Below are 20,358 nucleotides of genomic sequence, written 5' to 3' on the forward strand. Positions count from 1 at the left end.
TAACCTGTCTAAATCCTTCTGCAGCCTCCCTGCCTATAAGACCATAAGACCATAAGACATAGGAGTGGAAGTAAGGCCATTCGGCCCATCGAGTCCACTCCGCCATTCAATCATGGCTGATGCGCATTTCAGCTCCACTTACCAGCGTTCTCCCCGTAGCCCTTAATTCCTCGAGACAACAAGAATCTATCAATCTCGGCCTTGAAGACATTTAGCGTCCCGGCTTCCACTGCACTCTGTGGCAATGAATTCCACAGGCCCACCACTCTCTGGCTGAAGAAATGTCTCCGCATTTCTGTTCTGAAATGACCCCCTCTAATTCTAAGGCTGTGTCCACGGGTCCTAGTCTCCTCGTTTAACTGAAACAATTTCCTAGCATCCACCTTTTCCAAGCCATGTATTATTTTGTACGTCTCTATTAAGTCTCCCCTTAATCTTCTAAACTCCAACGAATACAATCCCAGTATCCTCAGCCGTTCCTCATATGTTAGACCTGTCATTACAGGGAGCATCCGTGTGAATCTCCGTTGGACACGTTCCAGTGCCAGTATGTCCTTCCTGAGGTGTGGGGACCAAAACTGGACACAGTACTCCAAATGGGGCCTAACCAGAGCTTTATAAAGTCTTAGTAGTACATCTCTGCTTTTATATTCCAACCCTCTTGAGATAAGAGACAACATTGCATTCGCTTTCTTAATCACAGACTCAACCTGCATGTTTACCTTTAGAGAATCCTCGACTAGCACTCCCAGATCCCTTTGTGCTTTGGCTTTATTAATTTTCTCACCATTTAGAAAGTAGTCTATGCTTTTATTCTTTTTGCCAAAGTGCAAGACCTCGCACTTGCTCACGTTAAATTCCATCAGCCATTTCCTGGACCACTCTCCCAACCTGTCGAGATCCTTCTGTAGCCTCCCCACTTCCTCAGTACTACCTGCCTGTACACCAAACTTCGTATCATCGGCAAACTTCGCTAGAATGCCCCCGGTTCCCTCATCCAAATCATTAATATATAATGCGAACAGCTGTGGCCCCAGCACCGAACCCTGCGGGACACCGCTCGTCACCGGCTGCCATTCTGAAAAAGAACCTTTTATCCCAACTCTCTGCCTTCTGTTAGACAGCCAATCCTCAATCCATCCCAGCAGCTCACCTCGAACACCATGGGCCCTCACCTTGCTCAGCAGCCTCCCGTGTGGCACCTTATCAAAGGCCTTTTGAAAGTCTAGATAGACCACATCCACTGGGTTTCCCTGGTCTAACCTACTTGTTACCTCTTCAAAAAATTCCAACAGGTTTGTCAGGCATGACCTCCCTTTACTAAATCCATGTTGACTTGTTCTAATCAGACTCTGCTCTTCCAAGAATTTAGAAACCTCATCCTTAATGATGGATTCTAGAATTTTACCAACAACCAAGGTTAAGCTGATTGGCCTATAATTTTCCATCTTTTGCCTTGATCCTTTCTTGAACAAGGGGGTTACAACAGCCATCTTCCAATCATCCGGGACCTTTCCTGACTCCAGTGACTCTTGAAAGATCTCAACCAATGCCTCTGCTATTTCCTCAGCCACCTCTCTCACAACTCTAGGGTGTATCCCATCGGGGCCAGGAGATTTATCAATTTTAAGACTTTTTAACTTTTCTAGCACTATCTCTTTCGTAATGGCAACCATACTCAACTCAGCCCCGTGACACCCTTTAATTTTTGGGATATTACACATGTCTTCCACTGTGAAGACTGACGCAAAGTACTTGTTAAGTTCTCCTGCTATTTCCTTATCTCCCATCACTAGGCTTCCTGCATCAGTTTGAAGTGGCCCAATGTCTACTTTTGCCTGTCGTTTGTTTCTTATGTACTGAAAGAAACTTTTACTATTATTTCTAATATTACTGGCTAGCCTACCTTCATATTTGATCCTCTCCTTTCTTATTACACTCTTTGTTATCCTCTGTTTACTTTTGTATCCTTCCCAATCTTCTGATTTCCCACTGTTCTTAGCCACTTTATAGGATCTCTCTTTTTCTTTAATACATTTCCTGACTTCCTTTGTCAGCCAAGGTTGTCTAATCCCTCCCCGGTTAATCTTTCTTTTCTTGGGAATGAACCTCTGTACAGTGTCCTCAATTATACCTACAAACTCCTGCCATTTTTGCTCTACTGTCTTCCCGGTTAGCCTCTGCTTACAGTCTATTTTAGTCAGTTCCTCTCTCATGCCCTCATAATTACCTTTATTCACCTGTAACACCATTACATCCAATTTTGCCTTCTCCCTTTCAAACTTCAGACTGAACTCTATCATATTATGGTCGCTACTTCCTAAGGGTTCCCTTACTTTAAGATCTTTTATAGAGTCTGGTTCATTGCAAAGCACTAGGTCCAGAATAGCCTGCTCTCTTGTGGGCTCCATGACAAGCTGTTCCAAAAAGCCATCCTGTAAGCATTCCATGAATTCCCTTTCTTTAGATCCACTAACAACATTATTTACCCAGTCCACCTGCATATTGAAGTCTCCCAATATGCCTCCTCAACACTATCTGACAAAGAGACAAAGGAAGAGGTAGTGTTGGGCAAGCTAATGGAGATAAGGATAGACAGGTCTCCTGGCCCAGATGGAGTGCATCCCAGGGTACTAAAAGAGATGATGGGAGAAATAGTGAGTGCATTTGTGGTAATTTTCCAAAATTCGCTGGACTCTGGTGCAGTTCCAGTAGATTGGAAAACGGCAAGTGTGATGCCACTGTTTAAAAAGGGTGGTAAACAAAATATGGCGAATTATAGACCGGTCTGCTTAACTTCTGTAGTGGAGAAGATGCTTGAGTCTATTATCAAGGAAGAACTAACAAGGCATCTACATTGAAATTGTCCCATTGGGCTGATGCAGTATGGGATCATGAAAGTTAGGTCATACTTAACTAATCTTTTGGAATTCTATGAAGACATTACAAGCACAGTGGACAGTGGGGACCCAGTAGATATGGTGTATCTAGATTTCTAAGAGGCATTCGACAAGATGCTGCACAAGAGGCTGCTGCATAAGGTAAAGATGCATGATGTTAGGGTAAAGTATTAGCGTGGATAAAGGATTGGTTGACTAACAGGAAGCAAAGAGTGGGGATGAATGCGTGCTATTCTGGTTGGCAATCAGTAACTAGTGGTGTACCTCAGGGATTAGCGTTGGGACTGTAATTATTCACAATTTACAGAGATGATTTGAAGTTGGGGACCATGTGTAGTGTGTCAAAGTTTGCAGATGCCACAAAGATGAGTGGCAGAGCAAAGTATGCAGAGGCCTGTGGAACTTTGCAGAGAAACATAGATACTTTAAGTGAGTGGGCAAAGGTCTGGCAGGTGGTTTACAATGTTAATGAATGTGAAGTCATCCTTTCTAGTAGGAGTAACAGTAAAAAGGATCATTACTATAATGGTAAGAAGTTGCAGCATGCTACTATGCAGAGGGACCTGGGTGTCCATATGCATGAATCACCGAAGGTTGGTCTGCAGGTACAACAAACAATTAGGAAGGCAAATGAAATTTTGCCCTTCATTGTTAAAGGGATTGAGTTTAAAAGCAGGGAGGTTATATTGCAGCTGTATATGATTCTGGTAAGGCCATACCTGGAGTACTGTGTGCAGTTTTGGTCTCCTTATTTGAGAAAGGATGCACTGACACTGGAGGGGGTGCAGAGGAGGTTCACTAAGTTGATTCCAGAGTTTGAGAGAGGTGACTTATGAGGAGAGACTGAGTAGACTGGGATTACAATCTTTGGAATTTAGAAGAATGAGGGAGGATCTTATAGTAATATACAAAATTATGAAGGGAATAAATAAAATAGAGTAGAGAGTGTGTTTCCACTGGCAGGTGAAACTAGGACATGAGGGCATAGCCTCAAGATTAGAGGGAGCAGGTTTAGGACTAACTTGAGAAGGAACTCAGAGGGTTGTGAATCTGTGGAATTCCCTGCCAATTGACATAGTTGACACTACTTCAGTAAACAGTTTTGAAGCTAAGATAGATTTTTTTGAACAATAAAGGAATTAAGGGTTACAATGAGAGGGTGAGTAAGTGGAGCTGAGTCCACAAAAAGATCAGCTACAACCTTATTGAATGGTGGAGCATGCTCGAAGGGCCAGACAGCCTACTCCTGCTCCTAGTTCTTATGTTCTTAAATATGTTCTGTCCCTCTACCTATCTTTGCATCGTAAAATATGAAAATTAGCCAGAATGCCCTCATTTCTTTCTTTAAGCAATAATATATAAACTAAAAAGTTGTGTCACAACACTGACTCTTTTATCCCCACTCTCTGGTTTCTGCCAGACAGCCAATCTTCTATCCATACTCATACCTTGCTTCTAAAACCATGGGTCCTTATCTTGCTCAGCAGCCTGCTCCTGTGCAGTAGCCTGTCATAGGCCTTTTGGAAGTCCTGGTGGGTAACATCCATTGGTTCTTCTTGGTCTAACCTGCTCATTATCTCCTGAAAGAATGCTAACAGATTTGTCAGGCATGGCCTCCCCTTGATGAAACCATGCTGACTTCATTGTATTTTATGTTGCACTTTCAAGTATTCAGAAATCTCATCCTTCACAATGGACTCCAAAATCTTACCAACAGTTGCAGTCAGACTAATCAGCCTGTAATTTCCCATCTTTTGCCTCAGTCCCTTCTTAAACAGGGGTGTTACATCAACAATTTTCCAGACTTCTGGGCCCCTCCCTGACTCCAGTGATTCCTAAAAGATCGACACTAACGCCTCCACTATCTCTTCAACTATCTGCATCAGAACTCTGGTGTGCAGTCTATCTGATCTTCCAGTGGTCCAGTGTCCAGTTTTGCCTCGCTTTTGCCCTTTATATATCTAAAGAAACTCTTGCAATCTTTTTTTATATTACTGGCTAGCTTACCCTCCTATTTAATCTTCTCCCTCCTTATTTATTTTGTTTTGTTGTCCTCTCTTGGTCTTTGTAGGCATTCCAAAGTAGCACTGCTGGATGGCTATTGCCACACAGTGCAGCATGCTCTGTTATCAGATACCAGTGGCCCAGCTAAGGTTGCATTGGAGAGCCCCCATGCTGTTGCTTCACAGCATTTTAGTGACCCCACCCCCATCCCCCTCCTCTCCTGACCAATAAAATGCTTACCTCCCAGACTGGTTCATGCATGGGAGAGAACTGGACAATGCCTAGCGGCCAAATTAGAAGTTGAAGAGAAAGAAATGGGTTTTCTGCTTTATGTATCCATTTAGCTGTTGTGTTGTTCTTTTCCCTCCTCTTTGCTCCTTCTCTTATAGTCTCTCAGCTTACGGATTCACTCTCCAGCTGTAAAAACCTGTGTCAGTCTGTAATTTGTCATAAGCGTATTTATTTCCTGCACTGTGGTGCTTATGCTGAGAGAATTGCACTGCCTGGTTCTGTCATCTGATGACTCTGTTCTAATTCAAAATTATAGCACAGATTTTTACTACAATTTTCTTAAAGTGCTGGAAAAGAGAAATATGCCACAGTCATAAATCTCACAAGCACACTTACATCAATAGATCAGCAAGAAGAAATGGTTACAATCCGAAGAAAACCTTTTTATAGCACTTAGCCAGACATCGTTATGTGTCCTGTAGGGAATAAAGTGCCAGGTTTCATTACATATTGTACTTTCACGATCAATGCTACTATCAGTTAGTAAATTTTACAAGAGAAAAGTGCTTCATGCATAAATACTTACACAGAGATTTTGTGGGTATGTATTTATTCATTTAGATAACCGCAAAAGAAAAATTGTTCAAACAAAATTGTCCAGGAAGATTTAGATTTTATTTTCAGTAGCTTTAAACCGATGCATCAAAGCGATGCCATTGAAGACTACCCCTCACAATGTGATCATCTCCATCACCGACTGCTTCAGTGGTTTGTTTGCTTCCTCTGTCCTGTTGTTTTATGTTGCTTTACCATTCGTGAATGGATGGATTGAGCTACTGTGGGTCATGGTGTGAGCAATGCTAGTAATAATGATGGCAATGTCCTCCAGATTGCTGAGCACAGTATATCTGCTAACAGATGCAGAAGTAAATGCAAGAGCAGAGAATAAACCTGACACCTCTATTGGGGATAATGATTTATTTGCCCATTGTCCTGTTTAGGAAGTTATCAAAGTGACCTAGGAAAATCAGATTTTTCACTTTATTCCAAGGGCAGTACATCTCCAGTTTGATTAGCAATGTAGATACATTCAGTTCATTCAGATATACCACAGTATTTCTTCTTGATACCCTTTTGACACAAGGTTACCTGAGAGGCATACACAGCACTGTGCTGACGATGGATTCCTCCCTTCTGAGAAAACAAAAAGCAGTGATCTGTAGATTGTTGTCTGTAGCTCTTTCTGGTCCAAGCTCCCCTGGCTGCAACTCTCAAAGCACAAAACTAATGCGAGCATAGAACCAGGCTGTTTATCAGCAAGTTTATCTTTTTGTCACTCCTGTCTGAGAAATTTTATAGTTAATTTCCAGCATGTAAGTGTTTTGTTCAATAGGATCTGCTTCCTCAGCACTGAAAGGCTGTTAATGGTGGACTATCCAATTCATTTTCTTTTGCAATAGTTTGAAATGTTTGTTCATTCTGATTCAGATATATTTGATGTGAGATAGCAAACTGTGAACTCTGCTTAACCCTGTTTTACATAAAATAGTAGATGTGTGATGATCAAAGTGTTTGCAGTACCATCTTTAACCACAAGTAATGCTGAGGGAAGTAGAAAGAATAACAGAACTGTGGTCTACTTCTCACTGAAGCAATGTCACAACAGAACAATAAAATGTATCTATACCATGGTATCTGGGATTTCAGTTGTCTTAAGTAACATTTTCAACCAGAGGCCTTCTCTCTCTAACAACCCAGTGGTTTACAACTATAAAACTGAAGAAATATTACAGCACAGAAATAGACCATTCAGCCTACTTTGTCTACTTTGGCTGAACAAGAAAACAAAAACCGAAACCGTTCATTCTAATTCCATCTCTAATACTAGAGTGTAGCAGCTCTTCAGGGTCAGATCATGGTACCTTGTAAACGGGCTGGGAGTTGAGCCTTCATCAGGCCAGGTAGCAAATTCCAGACCTCCAGAACTCTGGGTAACAAAGTTTTCTGTTTCTTCTCATCCTTCTTCCAATCACCTAAAGTCCACAGCCCCTTGTACTTGACCTCTTCAATATGGAAAGCAACTCTTTTCTGGCTACTTTATCTCGGCCCTCATTATTTTGCACACGTTATTTAAGTCATCCTTCAGCCTTCTCGTCAATGAAAAACAGCCCTAGCCTATCTAATGATTCCTCATAGCTACAATTTTCAAACCCTGGCAACATTTTTGCAAATTTGCTTTGTACTGTCTCCAGAGCAATTACATTCTTCTTATATTGGGGACAGTTCTGCTCACTACAATGTTCTGGCTGTGACCTAACCATTTTATACAATTTCCAGCAGTACATTCCTCCTTTTTTCTATTTTGTACCTGTTCCAACAAAGAAGAACATTCCATGTGCTTTCTCAACAACCTTACTCACATTTTATTGCACCTTCAAGGACCTATGGAGAGACACTCTCATATCTTCTCCCCTCTCAAAATCTTACTGTTTACGGCATTTTCCCAAGCTTTTTTTGCCCTCCCTTACATCTCTCTGCATTGAATTTCAATTGTCAGTTGTCTGCCCACTCAACCAAACTATTGGTTATGGAGTCAACAGTTCTCCCCTTCACTGCAAATTACGTCACCAATGTTTGTGTCACCTGCAAATTTCCCAACCATGCCTCCTACATTTAATTGCAAATCATTAATATATACAATAAACACCAAGACGATTCAAACTGAGTCCTGGAAATTCCATTTACGAAAATCTCTATTGCCAGTTCCCTTTGTTTACTGTCACTGAGTTCATTTTGGAGCCCATTCATCATGCTGCCATGTATCCCAAAGGATTTTACTTTTCTGACCAGTCTGCCGAGTATGCTGGTCAAATGCCTGACTAAAATGCACGTACACAACATCCACTGCGCTATCCTCATTAATCCTCTTAGTTAATTCCCCAAAAATTCAGTTGTTAGAAAGACACAACCTTCCGTTAACAAAACAATGCTAAGTATCCATAATTAATTTGTGCCTTTCTAATTGACAGTTTATCCTCTAATTCAAGGAGTTCCAAAAGCAGTCACTGTATTGACCTAAGACATTGAAAACGCTGACAGCCTATGTCTCAATATGTAAGACTGTCTATAGCTCCCAGAATGTAATTAGCAACAGGACTGGGCATTCAAAGAATGGGCCAGGAATTGATGTCTTTAGGAAACACTTTTTAAGAGCAGTGCATGAAAGAAACCAGATTTCTGAATAAAATGGGAAGCATGAACTTTTCAACTTCTGGAATATAAGTTTCCTGGGGGGGAAAGGTATATCCAACATACAGTTGACTGTTTTGTTGTGAGACACAGGAGACCTTTTGCTTTATGGTTTGTCATTGTTTAAACATTGTAATTTTTGAAATGCTTATAACAACTGCGTTCATTTCACTCATAAACAAACAGCAAAAGCTAAATGATTAAAACATAAACAGCAGCACTGATGGAAGGATTGTGACATAACTAAAGCTTGGACCATGCTTCTGAATTGAACTCATTTAAACAAAATTGCGTGGTAACTTTTGAGTACTGTGTCAAAGATATTTGACAACGAATGAACGTTGCAAATGGATTTTTCTTGATAAAAGTTTTATTTCTGGCTCTTTGTCACTAAAAACAAAACTTAAGTGGATGAACAGTAACAATGAACTGAATATTATATTCACAGATTTAAATATTGAACAACTCCTTCAGTCCTGCAATCAAGTTCAACCATTCAAAGGATTACAAGTAAATCAGTCAAGTTTTGTTCAGGCATCAGTCAGAGGGATTGGGCCGTTGTTTCCTTCAATGAGACAAAGGGAGGGTTGACTATTTCAGAAGTGGATGAAAGAGCAGGAGAGTTGGTGTCCCCAGTGAGTGAGTAGGAACCACAGAAAGTAGCAAGAATTAGGAGTTTGGGAGGTTGCAGTGTTTGGGAGCCATCAGATGGACAGAATGATTGCAGTACAGAGAATTATAGTATGTGAGCCAGGGTGAGAACCTTGTGCACTGGCAGATTTGGAGGCCTGTGGGTGTAGCAGAAGGAAGACAGTAGCACTTAACTCTTGCAGAATACCTTAGACCTTCCTGCACCTCTAGGCATCCCCGTTTTGATTGGGAGATAGCATTTACCTGTGCTACGTTCTGGGGTTAGGCAGGATTGGTCTAGTGGTGTGGTCTGCTGTGGTGATCCACAGGAAGTACTGCCTGTTTTTCTACCATTTTGTCGATTATGACCTCCAGGTAATTTGCAGTGAGAAGAGAGCAAGCTTTTCTTTCCTCTGGGCCATGTTCTCAGTGATAGAGATTGAGCACGACTGTATGAGGGGCAGTTTTGGGCTTTCAGGGTTGAAAGTGGTGTGCAGCTGGGCTCCAAATATGCGAGAAATTTCGGCATTGTGAGGTGAGCACTGTACTTCTCCGTCCATCTAACTCCCTATGAAACCCTGGAGCTTGGTTGCAAAATCAATGAGGTGGAGAGTAGAAGATTATGTGAGAAAAGTCACTCTGCATTTGGTATGCTTTCCTTTATTGGTCAGAGTATTGAGTACAGGAGTTGGCAGGTCATGTTGCGGCTGCACAGGACATTGGTTAGGTCACATTTGGAATATTGTGTGCAATATTGGTTGTCTTCCTATCGGAAGGATGTTATGAAACTTGAAAGGGTTCAGAAAAGATTTACAAGGATGTTGCTAGGGTTGGAGGATTTGAGCTATGGGGAGAGGCTGAACAGGCTGGGGCTGTTTCCCTGGACCGTCGGAGGCTGAGGGGTGACCTTATACAGGTTTATAAAACCATGAGGGGTATGGATAGGGTAAATAGAGAATGTCTTTTCCCTGGGGTGGTGGGGTCCAGAACTAGAGGGCATAGGTTTAGGGTAAGAGGAGAAAAATTTGAGAGAGACCTAAAGGGCAACTTTTTCACGCAGAGGGTGGTACGTGTATGGAATGAGCTGCCGGAGGAAGTGGTGGAGGCTTTTGGATAGGTATATGAATAGGAAGGATTTGGAGGGATATGGGCCAGGTGCTGGCAGGTGGGACTAGATTGGGTTGGGATATCTGGTCGGCATGGACGGGTTGGACCGAAGGGTCTGTTTCCGCGCTGTACATCTCTATGACTCTATGTCTCGATGTCCCATGAATGAATCAAAAAAGTGAAAATCTCAATATGCGTAGCTTAGAGGGGGAGTAATGATTGGAAAGAAAAGTCTATGCAAGACAGAGTTTATTGATTAAAGCTTGGAGACTTTATCTTTCAAACTGCTCACTTCCATCTGAATGAGTGACTGGGTAGCAAAATCCGTGTACTTTACTAAATGAAAGCAAAATACTGTAGATGCTGAGCATCTGAAATAAAAACAAAGTGCTATAGAAAGTCTCCTGGTCTGGCAGCATTTTTGGAGCGGTAAGCAGAGTTAACGTTTCAAGTCTGATATGACCCTTCTTCAGAACTGCTTTATCCTGGCCAAACATTCCCTGGGACTCGAGGAATCCTGCATTCATGGCAAAATGTTCGAAGCACAAGTTTCTTGACAGTTTGAGTTGACTAATTGCTTGATTGTAAAAGTGTAGGACATTCAAGGCTAGTCTCTCCTATGAGTTGCTATGAGTAGCACAGTGGCAAAGGTATTGTTTGCGATGAGATTATCAACCTGTCCTTATTGAATGATGTAGTTGATTTCCTAGACACACATTCACCCAGTCCATAAGCTGTGCTATTAACTTCCTAGTGTGTTACAGGAACCTTGTGTACATATATATTTATTTTCAATAATTGCAAAATCATAATTTTTAATTTGGAAATTATAAATGATTTCAAAATTAAAAATTATGATTTTGAGTTGTTACCTATGATTAACATTTACAGTCATGAAACAAACTTCCTTAAATAAGGACATGTAACATGTTTGCAGATGGTTTCTCTATTATGCCATGTTGATATTCATCATTCCTCCATGCCCCACATTGCCTGCGGAGAGTTGTGTTAATGTAAAATGCTGAATTTTGACTGAGCTTCATACATGAGTCATTCAGTGGAAATGTTCACACAAAAGTCGGGCACCGCATAGAGTGTTTGCTTTATTTCTTTGTAAATTGAAATTGAGCAGAATATCCATCAGAAAAAAAATCAAAAGTGATTTTATCCTGCTTATAGACTTTGTAGTTTTTAAGAAAATGAAATAAATGATTTTTTAATTACCCTTCTTCCCTGTGATTAGCTTCTAGTTACCCTTGTAACAAAGTCCTTTGCATGTTGTTTATGGGCAGCTGCATATAAAATATTGGCAACAAGAAACCTGATGGTTCAGTGAAAATAACGAATGAGTCATATTCTTCAAATATAGAGCTAAGTTAACCCATTACTGCTTCTAGTTAGTATTGCTTGTGGTACAGAATAAGAATATCCAGGCGTCTAATCTAATCAGCAGGTTTGGACAATTTATGTGTAGAGTATTTCTGTGTCAGAAAACATGAAACAATGACTAAAATCTTGCTGCAGTTGTATTTCTCAAAGATTGCACCATTATTTAAACTGTTTCTGCACTCTGGCTCCATTCTTCTGTGTACAACTTACTGGAGTATATTCTCAATAATAAAATGAGGGAATTGACACAGAGCCTTGGTTCTTGACAGGATCAGTTCTCCATCTCTACAACCAATGATAATTATGGATTAGCAAAGAAACAGATCAACACTGAAGAAGGAGGGTGAATATAGTAAGTTCAGGTACAAGAAGAGATATAAACAGAAGGAAAGGAAGATTAGAATTTCAAACACGCTATTTTAGCAGCTTCAGGGATCTTAACCTATGTTTGGGAATTGCAAGTTGATGGAACAGACATGAATGCCCTTGAAGACTGGATGATCTCTACTAACTGATATGATATGAAGTTTTATAAATACCCTGCTCTTTAAACTTTTTAATGAAAAATGCAACTGTTAGATCTTTTCTTTTAAGAAATCCTTCATTGCGCCGCTTTGATTAACGTGGAGGTTGGATGGTTTTTGTTTTGATGTTATCTGAAGGGCTATCATTATGCCATTATTGATACTCAGTTGAGTTTCAACAGCTCATTTAGTTCGGCGGGAGCGAAACTCAGTTTGGCAGACAGTTTAAATAGACTAACTAGATTAGCTGCATTTGATGTCAGGTCTGAATCGAGGCATGTTACTTTTTGCAAGAGATTAACTGATTAAGATTTAAAAACTTTGGATTAGTTATATGAATGGGAATCCTGGTCTGCAGGAGTGAGAGAGACATTAAATAATTAGAAAGTAAGTTTTTCATCTCCACATTGCACTGTGCTATATCCATAATGGATGCTGTGTGACTTTGGACCTACTCCATCCTACAACTGATATATACCCATGCAGGAAGAAGTGTGTACTTCAGATGCTGGAGATTAGAGTCAAGATTAGAGTGGTGCTGGAAAAGCACAGCAGGTCAGGCAGCATCCAAGGAGCAGGAAAAGGGTTTTTTGATGAAGGCTTTTGCCTGAAATGTCGATTTTCCTGCTCCTTGGATGCTGCCTGACCTGCTGTGCTTTTCCAGCACCACTCTAATTTTGACTCATATACACATGCACACATTCAATACTGTAGTACACAGGCAGGCACATGTGTGCTCATGCACACGCGCTCTCGCGTGCTCTTGCTCTCTGTTTCTCACTTGCACACACATGCACTCAGCGCTGTTTATCTTTCTGACTCCAGCTTTGTAGCTGCAATCCAGCCCTATGAAATATGAGGCACACAAAGTATTACATGGGTAGTTTGGTGGAGGGTGGGCTGAGAGGAAGGGGAGGAGTGATTCCCCAGAAACTGTTACAGTGAAGTATATAAGACATTTGCAGTGAAACAGCCCATTAGGCAAGATAATGTATATACTTTCTTGTTGCTGAGGGGAAAAAGGTTATGAGGAATACTATAGAAGGGGGAGACATACTAGGGATTTATAGAAAACTCTTCAGTGTGATGAGGTTAAAATGGTGGTTACAACACCATTTTTAAAACTAAGGAGGAAGTTCAGTCCTTGATGGTCAGTGTTTAGTGCCAACACACGCTGCTGTAATTAAGTGCCTTGGCCCTGCCAATACAGCAAATGTGAGGTGAATCTGTTCTTCGTTTTGCAACTCCTGTTCAAAACAATTTCATGTATATTTCTTCAATCTTTTAAACTCTTATTATTTCCAGGTTCTGCTGTCACACGATTATTTTCCAAGCATATAAATGTCAGTTCACAAATCAGTGCCAGTAACAAAAGGTGCAAAATTGGCACAGTGATCCAATTCAATATGGTTCTCTCTGTCCACGATTTTCTGGCTGGTTACATTTTGCGCTCTAGAGTGTTTGCGCACTTGTAATGCTCAAAGCCTAATTAAGGGTGCAGAATGCATATAAAAAAACGTTGAAATGGTTACCTGGCACAGTTTCTTGGCTTTTGAATACAGATTGTTCATTTTCTTTCCAAGGCAATTTTGAATGGATGGAAGGGAAAGCTCCATTGGCAATGAAACTTTTCATGCAGAACAAGCTTGGTCTGTTTACTGACTATTTGTTTTATCTTATTTCAATAGCTCTGAAACTTTTATTGATACATTTTTAAAAATACAATTTACCATAAGCACGAGTAACATTGTTGTAATTGTTTCTATCAATGTTTGGAAAGGTAGCCCATCTCTTGGGATTAAGTTGAGTTCAGCTTGACATAAGAAGGGCTTATGCCCGAAACGTCGATTCTCCTGTTCCCTGGATGCTGCCTGACCTGCTGCGCTTTTCCAGCAACACATTTTCAGTTCAGCTTGACATGCCTGGTGATGGAAGATTGGGAATTTAATCAGTTCTCAGTGGCAGATTCAGTAATTATATGTCCAAGTCAGCCAAGTACATAGTATTATAAGTAGTCTGGAACACTTTTGATAGTTGGCCTCTGAGCTAGTTTATTTCGTGGGGTCTGAAGGAGTAGATTTCGAACCTTTTGTGTTCGGATTCTTCCCATACGGCTGTCTCCTGGCACGAAGTGAAAACTTCAATGACTTTGCACAGTTCAACTTGTTAAAATCCAGAAAATGTTTAGAAACTTTTCAACCTTGGTTGTTGCCAACCTATGGTTATTTGACTTACCTAAGTGTGGTATATCACCAAGAGGAATACCCTACACTTTACATGAGCCAAAGCAAAACTCTTTAATATGAATTTTGTCGCTTTCAACTCGGGATAATCTTTGGCTAACCAAAAATATATTTTAAAATTTTTTAGAAGGATTATCTTCAAATATTTATAAGTGTTTGTTAACATTGGTTGATGAGGAATTTTGGGCATTATCAGTATTTATTACACTGATGTTATTTTGGGGTTGAACTCATTTAAGGATTTATTGAGCATGGCAATCAAGGAATTGATAAATCAGCATTGTAAAATTCCACTGGTGCAATTGTGATCACATTATTTTCTCAGCCTTCTTACAGGGATCCCAAAAGGCAGTTTGATCCATTCTACCAACCCCCTCACTCCACTAAACAATCTGTTCTCCTCCAAGACAACTATTTAAGAATTATGTATGTCAAAACATGAGGCAGAGAAGATAGGTTTAGGCTGCTGAAAGACCAGATTTAAAAGTGGTGATTATCTGTATGGGTATAGCTGCCAGTGTCATACCAGCCAAAACAAAAATCCTGGACAAGATTATAATTTTAAAAATGAACTTGCTGACTTCCGTCTACATGTTGCAGATTATGAGGATGTTTTTTAATTAATGTATTTTCTTCACTTTAAAATTTCATATTTTGTTAATTTCTCCTTAGCTGCCCCATTGGACCTGCCTTGGAAGGGAAAGGCTTTATCTGCTTATTCCTGTCATATCCACCATTTGATCAGTTAGTCAGGGTTGTATGCGTCGGCTCACTTATAGACTTTTCCTTTTATAAAAGCAATTTGCCTCATCAGCCATCAAAAGAAATGCATGAGTCTGTTTTAAACATGTTATCAGTTAGAATTACATTTTCTATCAGTTAGATTTTGTCAAGCAATAATATATTCTTCACCAATTTCAGTTTGCTTTAGCCCTCTGCCTTTGTTAACCTATCTGCTAGGAGGTTGATTCCACCTCTGTCCCACATTCAGGTGAAAATCTTGAGAAAGCAGCATAGAATAACTTTTCCAATTAGTTGGCAGCACGGTTACTCAATGATTAGCTCTGCTGCCTCAGAGCGCTGGGACCCAGGTTTGATTCCAACTTAGGGTGACTGTCTGTGTGGAGGTTGTACATTCTCCCTGTGTCTGCATGGATTTCCTCTGGGTGCTCCGGTTTCCCCTCACAATCCAAAGATGTGCACGTTAGGTGAATTTGCCATGCTAAATTGCCCATCATGTTCAGGGATATGTAGGTTAGGTGCATTAGTCAGGGTAAATACAGGATAATAGAGTAGGGAAATGGGTCTGGGTAGGTTGCTATTTGGAGGGTCGGTGTGGACTTGATGGGCCGAAGGGCTTATTTCCACACTGCAGGGATTCCATGATTCTTCAATCAATAATATCCATTTTGTATAACACATTCCCCTGCCCCTTCCCTATATCCTAGAAATGATTCATTTCCAATTTTGCATTTCATTTTTAAGTGACATTGGAATCTCTGCCTTAATATCTATCTGATAAAGCATTCGAATATAACAGAGTAGTACAGCCCTCTAATATGTTAAGACTAGGCGGGGAACAAAAAAGTCTTCAATTGTTCTTCGTAATAATGTTGAGTTTGCTGTCTTGTTCTACGTAACAATTCAAGCAAACGTTTTGTTTACCCACTGAAATCCATTCATAATTCTGATCTCACCGTGGGCGGCACGGTGGCACAGTGGTTAGCACTGCTGCCTCACAGCGCCAGAGACCCGGGTTCAATTCCCGACGCAGGTGACTGACTGTGTGGAGTTTGCACATTCTCCCCATGTCTGCGTGGGTTTCCTCCGGGTGCTCCGGTTTCCTCCCACAGTCCAAAGATGTGCAGGTTAGGTGAATTGGCCATGCTAAATTGCCCGTAGTGTTAGATAAAGGGGTAAATGTAGGGGTATGGGTGGGTTGCGCTTCGGCGGGTTGGTGTGGACTTGTTGGGCCGAAGGGCTTGTTTCCACACTAAGTAATCTAAATCGAATCTAATCTAATGTAAATCTAAATCTAAATCTAAAACCTATGCCAATCCATCTCCTTGAATACCCACTCAACCAACAGTGGTAAAGTACATTTAAGATTTTCTCTGCGGTATTAACTTTGAATTTTTAACTTCCTCATGTTTTGATCTGCCAATTCCAAACTCACGTGGTGTGAAATCTTCTGTTTCCAGAGGCAGCAGGTCTTCAGGAGACAAGGCAACCAAATTTCGCAGGGTGGTTCTGTACACACTGCCTTCCAACCTTCGCTGAGATTACGTTCTAGGTGGGAAGATGCATGTTGCTTCATTGACAATTGAGGCTCTTAAGTGGTCAATAAATCACTACTTAAGGGCGTCTTCTTAGCATTGCTGGGATTAACAAGTTGAGGCACACCTGATGACAGACAGTCTGTACCTGATGAGGGTAGAGGCAAAGGGCAGGAGATGCCTGCTGGGAGCCACCTCTTGCCCTTTCTTTTGGGCCTCCTACTCTCCTCTCACTGTGACTCCAGACCAAGATCCCTTTCTCCTCCCTACAAAGCACTCACCTTATACCTTGTTCCTTATGATCTTAGTTACCCTTCGGACAGTAGCCACACCCTCCTCCATGGCATTGGTAAGTGGGAAACTGCTAGCCTCTGATTGGTAGGCAGTTCTTGCTGGGTTGGACTTTCAGCCTTAGGAACATCACATCTGAAGAAATCCTGCTTGTTCCTTCGGAACTGCCTGATTGGAAGAGACAGCAAGGTTCTTCACCTGAAAAGTCAGCATAGATGACCCACCCACCTTTTCCTGAAGAAGGGCTTATGCCCGAAACGTCGATTCTCCTGTTCCTTGGATGCTGCCTGACCTGCTGCGCTTTTCCAGCAACACATTTTCAGCTCTGATCTCCAGCATCTGCAGTCCTCACTTTCTCCACCCACCTTAAGGGCAAGTGAACGAGGTACAGAATGAAAACACATAATTTCACCCGCAATTTGATTTGACGAAATTTCACACATAGAGTTTACCACACGGAAACTATAGACATGTTGTCCATCTGATTTCTGCTTGTAAATGCACTCCATGTAATCATCCTCCATTAAATAACTCTACAGAGGCCAGTATCCTGTCACCAAGTCACCCTTTATTCAGATATGGAAAGTCCTTAACCCTGGCACAGCTTTAGAGTCAGCACCCAAAGTGTCGCTCCTCTTTTTATCTGTCAACCAGGGCCCTCAGTTGGACCTGATTAACAGCCCTAATCAGGGAACTTGTACTCTACTTTCTCAAGGTGGCTCACCTCGACTCTGTTTCACTGAAACCTTGTTAGTAAATTCATCCATTCCATTTGCCCTCAAGCACTTAAACTAATTTATGGCTAAATGTATTCATACTATTTGCTTCAATCAAGTCCTGCTGAATTAATTTCTACACTCTGGCCACTTTCTGGCAAAAACATTTCTTCCTTATTGTAGTTCTTCGCAACCAGCTTACACTTATAGCCTCTAATTCTGGTCCCATTTGCAAGTGGAAACATCACGTCTGTGTCATAGTAGGACTTGCCCATGTGTCCTCCTTAGGGAAAAGAGGACCAGCTTGTCAGAAATCTTATTTATAGAGACATAGAGATGTACAGCGTGGAAACAGACCCTTCGGTCCAACCTGTCCATGCCGACCAGATATCCCAACCTAATCTAGTCCCACCTGCCAGCACCCGGCCCATATCCCTCCAAACCCTTCTTATTCATATCTGAAGAAGGGCTTATGCCTGAAACGTCGATTCTCCTGTTCCCTGGATGCTGCCTGACCTGCTGCGCTTTTCCAGCAACATATTTTCAGCTCTGATCTCCAGCATCTGCAGACCACACTTTCTCCTCCTCCTTATTCATATGCCCATCCAAATGCCTCTTAAATGTTGCAATTGTACCAGACTCCACCACTTCCTCTGGCAGCTCATTCCATACACGTACCACCCTCTGCGTGAAAACGTTGCCCCTTAGATCTCTTTTATATCTTTCCCCTCTCACCCTAAACCTATGCCCTCTAGTTCTGGACTCCCCGACCCCAGGGAAAAGAATTTGTCTATTTTTCCTATCCATGCTGCTCATAATTTTGTAAACCTCTATAAGGTCACCCCTCAGCCTCCGACGCTCCAGGGAGAACAGCCCCAGCCTGTTCAGCCACTCCATATAGCTCAAATCCTCCAACCTTGGTAACATCCTTGTAAATCTTTTCTGAACCGTTTCAAGTTTCACAACATCTTTCCGATAGGAAGGAGACCAGAATAGCACGCAATATTCCAACAGTGGGTTAACCAATGTCCTATACAGCCACAACATGACCTCCCAACTCCTGTTCTCAATACTCTTACCAATAAAGGAAAGCATACCAAACGCCTTCTTCACTATCCTATCTACCTGCGACTCCACTTTCAATGAGCTATGAATCTGCACTTCAAGGTCTCTTTGTTCAGCAACACTCCCTTGGACCTTATCATTAAGTGTATAAGTCCTGCTAAGATTTGCTTTCCCAAAATGCAGCATCTCGCATTTATGTGAATTAAACTCCATCTGCCACTTCTCAGCCCATTGGCCCATCTGGTCCAGATCCTGTTGTAATCTGAGATAACCCTCTTTACTGTCCACTACACCTCCAATTTTAATGTCATCTGCAAATGTATTAATGATACCTCTTATGCTCACATCCAAATCATTTATGTAAATGACAAAAAGTTGTGGACCCAGCACCAATCCTTGTGGCACTCCACTGGTCACAGGCCTCCAGCCTGAAAAACAACCCTTCACCACCACCCTCTGTCTTCTACCTTTGAGCCAGTTCTGTATCCAAATGGCTAGTTGTCCCTGTATTCCATGAGATCTATCCTTACTAATCAGTCTCCCATGGGGAACCTTGTCAAACGCCTTACTGAAGTCCATATAGATCACATCTACCATTCTACCCTCATCAATCCTCTTTGTTACTTCTTCAGAAAACTCAATCAAGTTTGTGAGACATTATTTCCCACGCACAAAGCCATGTTAACTATCCCTAATCAATCCTTGCCTTTCCAAATACATGTACATCCTGTCCCTCAGGATTCCCTCCAACATCTTGCCCACCACCGAGGTCAGGCTCACCGGTCTATAATTCTCTGGCTTGTCTTTACCGCCCTTCATAAACAGTGGCACCACGTTTGCCAACTTCCAGTCTTCCGGCACCTCTCCCTTGACTATCAATGATACAGATATCTCAGCAAGAGGCCCAGCAATTTTATTTGTATCCATAGTCCATGTGTAACCATTTTGTGGGTCTTTTAGGGTACTCTCTTGTCACAAATTTGGGTAACCCGAAGAGCTGTACAAGTATTAACAAAACAAACTCTGTGAAAATGCCATGCTCGATTGCATTTCTTTAGCAGATATGTATAACATCTAACATAGGCCTGCAACTGTCCTCCTTATATCTTTGTTGATGCTTATCTATATGCTATCCTGTGATTCCCTTAAACATAAAAACAAAGGATAAATTAGAAGTTACTTCCAAAAATTAAAAAAAAAAGAAATTTGCTTAAGTTTAGGAACAGAAATGGCTGCAGTGTGAATGTTTTCTTCCACTTATCCTTCCGTAATGGCCATGTGCAGCACATGTCTTACCAATTGTTACCAAAGCTTCGTCTTTCAAAACTTGTGCAAATTAATTGCTCATCAAAGTTCGTGGAGGCTGCTGAAAAGGCACCATATAACATGACTGTACTTAATTGAACGTTGCTTATGGTTATTTCTGGCAGAACACCTACATTCTTGGTGGCTGACCACAGGAGTCAATCCATGCCTTCGTAAACAATTTTCTGTTGATTGCATGTTGCGGAATGGTTCTATTTGGGTTGTGTTTTGTGGAATACTGATTTGGTCGAAAGCAACTCAAATATTCTTTGCTTGGGTGGGGGCATGGCAGGGGGAAGAACTAAAAATAATTCATGTAGGAATTCCAACTATTTAATAGTTTTGCCATGGCACAGTGGGGTTTGTAAAATGTTGTATTTTTCAAATTAAAAAATGATGCTTAGCCATATGTGGAGAGCTTTTGGCTA

General features: G+C 41.3%; 1 protein-coding gene across 6 annotated transcripts in view; it reads left to right on the forward strand.

Moving 5' to 3' along the window:
• Nucleotides 1-20,358, forward strand: part of ttc28 (tetratricopeptide repeat domain 28) — a 774,630-nt gene that overhangs the window by 480,458 nt on the left and 273,814 nt on the right. The gene's annotated exons all lie outside the window — the stretch shown is intronic.

This window comes from Chiloscyllium plagiosum, unplaced genomic scaffold (assembly GCF_037043375.1).
Source record: "Chiloscyllium plagiosum isolate Xiang-an unplaced genomic scaffold, Cpla_swu_hap1 HiC_scaffold_24, whole genome shotgun sequence".
Classification (NCBI taxonomy): Eukaryota; Metazoa; Chordata; class Chondrichthyes; order Orectolobiformes; family Hemiscylliidae; genus Chiloscyllium; species Chiloscyllium plagiosum.